Source organism: Emys orbicularis, chromosome 3 (assembly GCF_028017835.1).
Source record: "Emys orbicularis isolate rEmyOrb1 chromosome 3, rEmyOrb1.hap1, whole genome shotgun sequence".
Taxonomy (NCBI): domain Eukaryota; kingdom Metazoa; phylum Chordata; order Testudines; family Emydidae; genus Emys; species Emys orbicularis.
In genome coordinates, this window is record NC_088685.1 from 279,170 (window position 1) to 287,646 (window position 8,477).

Here is an 8,477-nt window from a genome sequence, read left to right on the forward strand (position 1 = left end):
TCTACTGGGATCCCGCAAAGGTCAGTCCCGGAACTGGTACTATACATTTTTTTAATTAATGACTTGGATAATGGAGTGGAGCTTATACTTGTAAAATTTGCAGGTGACACCAAGCTGGAAGGGGTTGCAAGCACTTTGGAGGACAGGATTAGAATTCAAAACAACCTTGACAAATTGGAGAATTGGTGTGAAATCAACAAGATGATGTTCAATAGAGACAGATGCAAAGTACTATACTTAGGAATGGCGGCGGGGGGGCGGGGGGGAGAGGGGAGAGAATCAAATGCCCAACGGCAAAATGGGGAATAACTGGCTAGGTGGTAGTGCTGCTGAAAAGATCTGGGAGTTATAGTAGACCACAAATTGAATATGAGTCAGTGTGATGCAGCTGCAAAAAAGGCTAATATAATTCTGGGGTGTATGAACAGGCATGTAAGACGTATATAAGACATTGCCCTGCCCTGCTCGGCAGTGGTGAGGCCTCAGCTGGGGCACTGGTCCAGTTCTGGGTGACACACTTTAGGAAAATTGTGGACAAACTGAAGAGAGTCCACAGGAGACAACAAAAATGCTAATGGGAAGGGGGTAGGTTTAGCAGATAAAATAAAAAAAGAACAAGTTAAAAATCACTTAGAAAAGTTAGATGCCTGCAAGTCACCAGGGCCTGATGAAATGCATCCTAGAATACTCAAGGAGCTAATAGAGGAGGTATCTGAGCCTCTAGCTATTATCTTTGGAAAATCATGGGAGACGGGAGAGATTCCAGAAGACTGGAAAAGGGCAAATATAGTGCCCATCTATAAAAAGGGAAATAAAAACAACCCAGGACACTACAGACCAGTTAGTTTAACTTCTGTGCCAGGGAAGATAATGGAGCAAGTAATTAAGGAAATCATCTGCAAACACTTGGAAGGTGGTAAGGTGATAGGGAACAGCCAGCATGGATTTGTAAAGAACAAATCATGTCAAACCAATCTGATAGCTTTCTTCGATAGGATAACGAGTCTTGTGGATAAGGGAGAAGCTGTGGATGTGGTATACCTAGACTTTAGTAAGGCATTTGATACGGTCTCACATGATATTCTTATCGACAAACTAGGCAAATACAATTTAGATGGGGCTACTATAAGGTGGGTGCATAACTGGCTGGATAACCGTACTCAGAGAGTTGTTATTAATGGTTCCCAATCCTGCTGGAAAGGCATAACGAGTGGGGTTCCGCAGGGGTCTGTTTTGGGACCGGCTCTGTTCAATATCTTCATTAACGACTTAGATATTGGCATAAAAAGTACGCTTATTAAGTTTGCGGATGATACCAAACTGGGAGGGATTGCAACTGCTTTGGAGGACAGGGTCATAATTCAAAATGATCTGGACAAATTGGAGAAATGGTCTGAGTTAAACAGGATGAAGTTTAACAAAGACAAATGCAAAGTGCTCCACTTAGGAAGAAAAAATCAGTTTCACACATACAGAATGGGAAGAGACTGTCTAGGAAGGAGTACGGCAGAAAGGGATCTAGGGGTTATAGTGGACCACAAGCTAAATATGAGTCAACAGTGTGATGCTGTTGCAAAAAAAGCAAACATGATTCTGGGATGTATTAACAGGTGTGTTGTGAGCAAGACACGAGAAGTCATTCTTCCGCTCTACTCTGCTCTGGTTAGGCCTCAGCTGGAGTATTGTGTCCAGTTCTGGGCACCGCATTTCAAGAAAGATGTGGAGAAATTGGAAAGGGTCCAGAGAAGAGCAACAAGAATGATTAAAGGTCTTGAGAACATGACCTATGAAGGAAGGCTGAAAGAATTGGGTTTGTTTAGTTTGGAAAAGAGAAGACTGAGAGGGGACATGATAGCAGTTTTCAGGTATCTAAAAGGGTGTCATAAGGAGGAGGGAGAAAACTTGTTCACCTTAGCCTCTGAGGATAGAACAAGAAGCAATGGGCTTAAACTGCAGCAAGGGAGGTCTAGGTTGGACATTAGGAAAAAGTTCCTAACTGTCAGGGTGGTTAAACACTGGAATAAATTGCCTAGGGAGGTTGTGGAATCTCCATCTCTGGAGATATTTAAGAGTAGGTTAGATAAATGTCTATCAGGGATGGTCTAGACAGTATTTGGTCCTGCCATGCGGGCAGGGGACTGGACTCGATGACCTCTCGAGGTCCCTTCCAGTCCTAGAATCTATGAAAATAATAAAAGGTTTACAAAACCTCTGACCTATGTGGCAAGGTTAAAAAGCTGGGCATGCTTATGTAACGGTCATGTCTCAGACATCTAGCGACTTGCCTACAGCATCTGCAGAGAAGTGGGGGGAGGGATGAGTTGTGTCTGGATTGGTTTTTTTTTTAATGGTAATAGACAGTAATAAGTATTTTATTACTTGTCTAAATTTATATACTTCTAATTGTCTAAATGAATAAAGCTTATACATCATACAGTAGTTATTGGTCAAATGGAAAAAACTAGTCTCTTTAAAAAAAAGTAAAACACTCCAAGTGTTTGACATAGCCATTAATCTAGGCAGATGCACAATTAGCATTGCATGCCCAGAAGTGTCTGGAACTGGGGGTGGTAGTTCTGGTCATCCTCAGCAGGCTCCCTGTAGCTGGACTAAGCCGTCCTTGAGGGCAAGTAGTCAGGGCAGCTGCTTTACAAAAGGATGTGTGACCGTTGTGGTTTGAGAGCAGCTCAGGCACAGGAGCCGAAAGCAGCAGACTATTTTCCTTTAACTCTGAAGCATTTTGCAGCTGGGTTATTAATTTATATACTTAATATTGATTGGTTGGTTAGTTAACTGGCTAGCTAATGAAGTAATTCCAGCCATTCAGCAGAAGAGACAGAGGGTGCATGGGTTCCCCCAACTGAAAATTTCTGCAAGCAAGAGGTGGAAAATTATTATTGCAGCGCTTTTAACTCAGCAGATTGTAGAAAGCTGAAAAACAAACACTCTAGACTTAGGTAAACTCAACCTAAGCTTTTGGAACTTCCTTCTCGCTGTGTTTCCACAGGGCCTGACCTGTTTAGGTTTAATTTGTTTCTTTTATTAATATCTATGTATAACTGAATATAATGTATGTGGATTATGAATTACTTGCTATGAGTAGACATTAAGCTATTATGTTTCTTTGTCATTATAAAATTTTATAAAGTTGGTACTTAAGAATTAATTTAATTTCTCTTGTTCTTTTTGGACTGGATTGTGGAGAGGTTGACCCTGTGCAATTCTTACTGAAATGCCTCAGATATCTGAGTTCTGACTCTCCATGTGCTTTTGTATAGTTGTGCTGAGGATGTGATGAAGTGGGAATTTTCTGTAGTATTTTTATGAACCCTATGTGTGCCTCAGTTTCCCCATATGCTGCATTACTACTTGGTGGGGGGTCTGTTTGCTCTGAGGGCAGGCTAAGACCCAGGTGTGAGTGGCACCTAGCTGTCTCGGACTAAGTGGGCCTTAATCCTGTATCAGTGGAGAATCCAATGGCAAATCCAATCGCCATGACATTGAAACCTAGCAACTAGTGACCATGGATTGCCCTGCCTCGCTGTAAGAAGTAGCGCTTGTATTCATGGAGGATTTTAGCGTCCCTGGTCTTTGTTGGAAGACTATTACAGGAAAATATTATGTCCTGCAAGTTCTTAGCATGTGTAGGGGACAACTTTCTGTTTCAAAAAATTGAGGAAACAGCTAGGAAGTTGTCCATTTTGGATCTGGTTTGATCAACAGGGATGAATTAATTGTGAGCGTGAAGGTGGTTGGGAACTAGGGAGGAAGTGATCATGATCTGATAGAATTCAAGATCCTAGGGAAAGGAGGACACGAGAACAGCAAAACAAGGACAATGGACTTCAGAAAGGTGGATTTCAACCAACTCAGAAATAATAGGCAAGGGTCCCATGGAAAGCCCAATTAGGAACAAAAGGAGTCGATGGGGGCTGGCCGTTCCTAAAAGATGTAATACTCGGGGCTCAACATCAAGCTATTCCCACGCAGAGGATAGATAAGAAGAGCTGCAAGAGGCCAATGTGGCTGCACAAGGAGCTTTTTAGCTATTTAAAACCCAAGCGGGATCCATACAGGAAATGGAAGGAGGGGTATGTCACCAAGGAAGTATACATAGGAATCGCGTGAGTGTATAGGGACAAAAAACAGGAAAGCCAAGGCAAAGAACGAGTTACAACTGGCAAGGAATGTTAGAGACAACAAGAAGGGGTTCTACAAATATATCAGACAAAAAAGAAAGATCAAGGACGGTGTGAGTCCACTGCTCAATGGAGCAGGTGAGCTGGTAATGGAAGATGATAGGAAGGTAGAGCTGCTCAATGCCTACTTTGCTTGAGTCATCTCACAAAAAATAATATGTGACCAGACAACCAGCGAAGTTACCATAGACAATAAAGGGGAAGGGAGGCAGATTGGGCTAAGTAAAGACCACATCAGATCTTATGACTAATTTGAATGAATTCAAGTCAGTGGGGCTGGATGTTAGTCACCCCAGGATACTGAAGGAATTAGCTGAAGAAATCTCAGAGCCACTGGCAATAATATTTGCAAACTCATGGATAACAGGAGAGCTCCCAGAAGACTGGGAGAAGGGCTAACGTCGGGCCCATCTTTAAAAAGGGGGGAAAGGAGAAGCTGAGGGACTATAGACCAGTCAGTCTGACTTTGATACCTGAGAAGCTACTAAAGCCATGCATAAAACATCACTAGCAGCCAGCATGGATTTACTAAGAACAAATTATACCATCCCAGCTTGATTTCCTTCCTTGACAGGCTAACTGATCTGGTGGATGGGGGAATGCGGTGAACATAATATACCTGGACTTCAGCAAGGCTTTTGACACAGTCCCTCATGACAGTCTCATAAGTAAGTCTAAGTTTTTGTCACAAATATTTTAAGTAAACGTCACGGACAGGTCACGGGCAATAAACAAAATTCACAGAAGCCTGTGACCTATCCCTGACTTTTACTAAAAATATGAGTGACAAAATGGGGAGCTGCAGGCTCCCCACACCACCCAGGGGGACCTGGCTAGGAGCTGCAGGGTCCCCCCACCTGCAGTGGCTCGGAGCTCCAGTGCACCCCCACCTCCTGCGGTGGCTCGGAGGGGGCTCCCCCTCCGCCTGCAGTGGCTCGCTGCTCCGGGGCACTTGTGCTGGTCGCGGTGGCTCCATGCGCCAGGGCTCCCACAGCAGCTGGGAGCTGCGGAGCACCGGTGGTGGATGGAAGCTCCCGGGGCCCCCGCTGCCCGCAGCGGCTGGTAATTGGTTAAAAAACTGCAATGAGTAACTACTAATGGAATGATGTTGGATTAGAGGGAGGTCTGGGGTTCCACAGGGATCTGTTCTGGGTCTAGTGTAGTTTAACATTTTTAATTACGTGGATATAGGAATAGAGAGCATACCGATCAAATCAGCAGATGACACAAAGCTGGGGGGACGGAGTTGCAAACACTTTGGAGGATAGAGATAAAATTCAAAGGGATCTTGATAAAATGAACTAGAGTGTAGACAACAAAATTAAATTCAAATGACAGGTGTTACACTTAAGGAAGAAAAACCAAATGCACAAATACAGAATGGGGGAAAACTGGCTTGGCACCAGCACGGCTGAGAAGGATCCGGGAATAGTGGTGCATCACACCCTCAACATGAGTCAACAGTATGATGCTGTTGCAAAGAAAGCAAATGTAATTTTAGGTTGCATTAACACAGAGGCATAGCTTGCAAGTCATGGGAGATGATAATACCGCTTTACTCAGCACTGGTTAGGCCTCAGCTGGAGTACTGTGTCCAATTTCGGTCACCAGTGTATAAAAAGGATGTAGAGAAACTGGAAAGGATCCAGAGGCGAGTGACAAAGACGATCAAAGGGATGGAACGCGAGCCACATGAACAAAGGCTGAAGGAGTTGGGTATGTTTAGCTTGGAAAAGAGGAGATTAAGGGGAAACAGGATAGTGGTCTTCAGATACTGGAAAGGCTGCCATAAAAAAGATGGAGAAATGTTGTTCTCTCTTGCCACAGAGAGCGGGACAAGAGACAATGGGTTCAAACTACAGCAGAGCAGATTTAGATTAAATCTCAGGAAAAGCTCCCTAACTGTAAGAACAGTAGGACGATGGAACAGACGCCTCGGGAGGTTGTGGAAGGTCTTTCCCGGTAGGTTTTCAGAAGAAGGCTGGATAGCATCTGTCTGGGATGGTTTATACACAACAAATCCTGCATCTTGGCAGGCGGTTAGACTAGATGACCCTTGTGGTCCCTTCTAACTCTATGGTTCTATGATTCTAAGCAAAGCAACATCTTCCTAGCTCAGGAACAAAGGACTGGGGGGTGGGGGTGAGGTGGTTATGGGTTGGCTGCTGAGGGCTTCTGAGGATACACATAGGAGTCTGACAAAGGAGATTGGATAGACAGGGGGACAGAGCTAGAACCATGGGGGTCACTGCAGCTGGGTTGGGCGCTGGCTGCCCAGAACAGACTCTGCTGCAACCTTCACTTCTCTGGGCTCCCCAAGGGCTGCCTGGGCCATGTGCCAGGCCTCAGATACACCCGCCTGTCTGCCCGCGCTGGTTGCGTGCCCCTGCAGACATGGGTGGGAGGGGGGTGTGCTGCTCCCTAAGATTGTACAACTCTCCCTCAGGATCTGGCTCAGTGGAAGTCGCTGCCTGGAGCTCCCGGGTTGGGGCAGAGGGGCTGCAGCCCCAGGGGCTCAGTCTCAGAAGGCGGTGAGGCCGCGTGGCTCACCCTGGGGGAAGAGTGAGACCCATGAGGGAGGGTTGGCCCACTGAAGGGCTCCTCCCAGACACTGTTCCCAGGCTGGGGCCAGAGCACCGACCCTGTGGGTCTGTGACAGAGGGACGGTAAAGTAAACTCTAGCCCAATCAACGGTTACATTTAGTTGTGAGAAAAGACTGAGGGGGGCTCTGATAAGTCTTCATATGATAAGGGCTCTTATAGAGGATGGTGATCAACTGTTCTCCATGTCCACTGAGGACTGGACCAGAAGTAATTGACTTATCTGCAGCAAGGGAGATTTAGGTTAGGTCTTAGGGAAAACTTCCTAACTCTCAGGGTAGTTAAGCTCTGGAACAGGCTTCTAGGGGAGGCTGGGCAATCCGGATCATGGGAGGTTTTTAAGAACAGGTTGCACAAACACCTGTCAGGGACAGTCTAGGTTTGCTTGGTCCTGTCACAGCGCAGGGGGTTGGACTTGACTCCTCAAGGTTCCTTCCAGCCCTATATTTCTAGGGTTCTATGGCCTCTGTTAGGGACAAGGCTGAATCCCGTTGAAAATTATGGTCTGTGGGCCCAGATATTCATTTAGGACTCCCTTCCCCCTCCATGCCTGGCAGAATTGCCTTGAGCTCAGAGCCATTGGGTAGCTACTGGACGCAGTTATTTTATCATTTGCTGTCGTGTTCCCCCCAAGGCACCACGCAGCAGGAGGAGGCACATCTGGGTCACTGCCCCCGTCCTTTGGCATCAGTATCAGCTGTAAGAAGCCCTTCAGACACCCTCAGCTTAAGCTCCACACTGCCAACACAAAGCTCTTAGTCTCCCCACGTGCTGCAGCTGCCTCCTTTCTCAGTTACTCTGGAGAACACAGCCATCCTCCCTGTCACTCCAGCCCATAACCTGGGCATCACCTGAAACCTGGCTTTTTCTCCAGGTCCTCACCCCCAGGGCAACGACCCTGCTGGTTCCTTCTGTAAAGTCTCTTTAAGATCCGGCCTTTCCTCTTTGTCCACAAACCTAAATTTCTCATCCAACCTCTCACCATGTCACTTCTCGACTACTGCAGCCACCTACCCTATAGCTTTGGCATATTCACGGCCACTCAGCATGCAACTGTAAAGATCATTTTCCTGGATCCCCACTTTGACCATGTCGTGTGTGTCCGTCCCCCTCCCCCCGGCAGCCTCCACTGGCTCCTCCTTCATTGCATCAAACACAAACTTACTGGTCTCTAGTTTTAGGGCCCTTTGTGGCCTATCCCCAGCAAATTTACAGTCTCTCAGACACTGTCGGGCTGTTGGCCCCTCCCCCTCCCACTTCCTTCTACAAATGAAGGCTCCTTAATTGCCCATTTAAAAAATATTCCATCAAGCACCTTCACCCACATTGCCCCATACACATGAGAGGAGCCTCCCACAAATGCACCTCATTGTCATCTTTCAAATGCCTCCTTAAAACTCTCCTGCCAGGATGCCTGCTTGCAGCTCCACAATAGCGGGGCAGCTGGTATGCTGTGACCACTGGCTTTCATGCTGACTGGTATTGTCACATTGTTTCCGTAGGCTCCCATGTGCTTGTGTATCTGCCTGTTGTTTTCAGCCTCACACTTAGGCCTGGTCTACACGAGGAAATTAGGTTGGTAGAACTACATCACTCGGGGGGAGGGGTGTGTGAACAACCCACCCCCCTGAGTGATGCGGTTACACTGACCTGCCCTCTGGTGTAGACAGCGCTCTG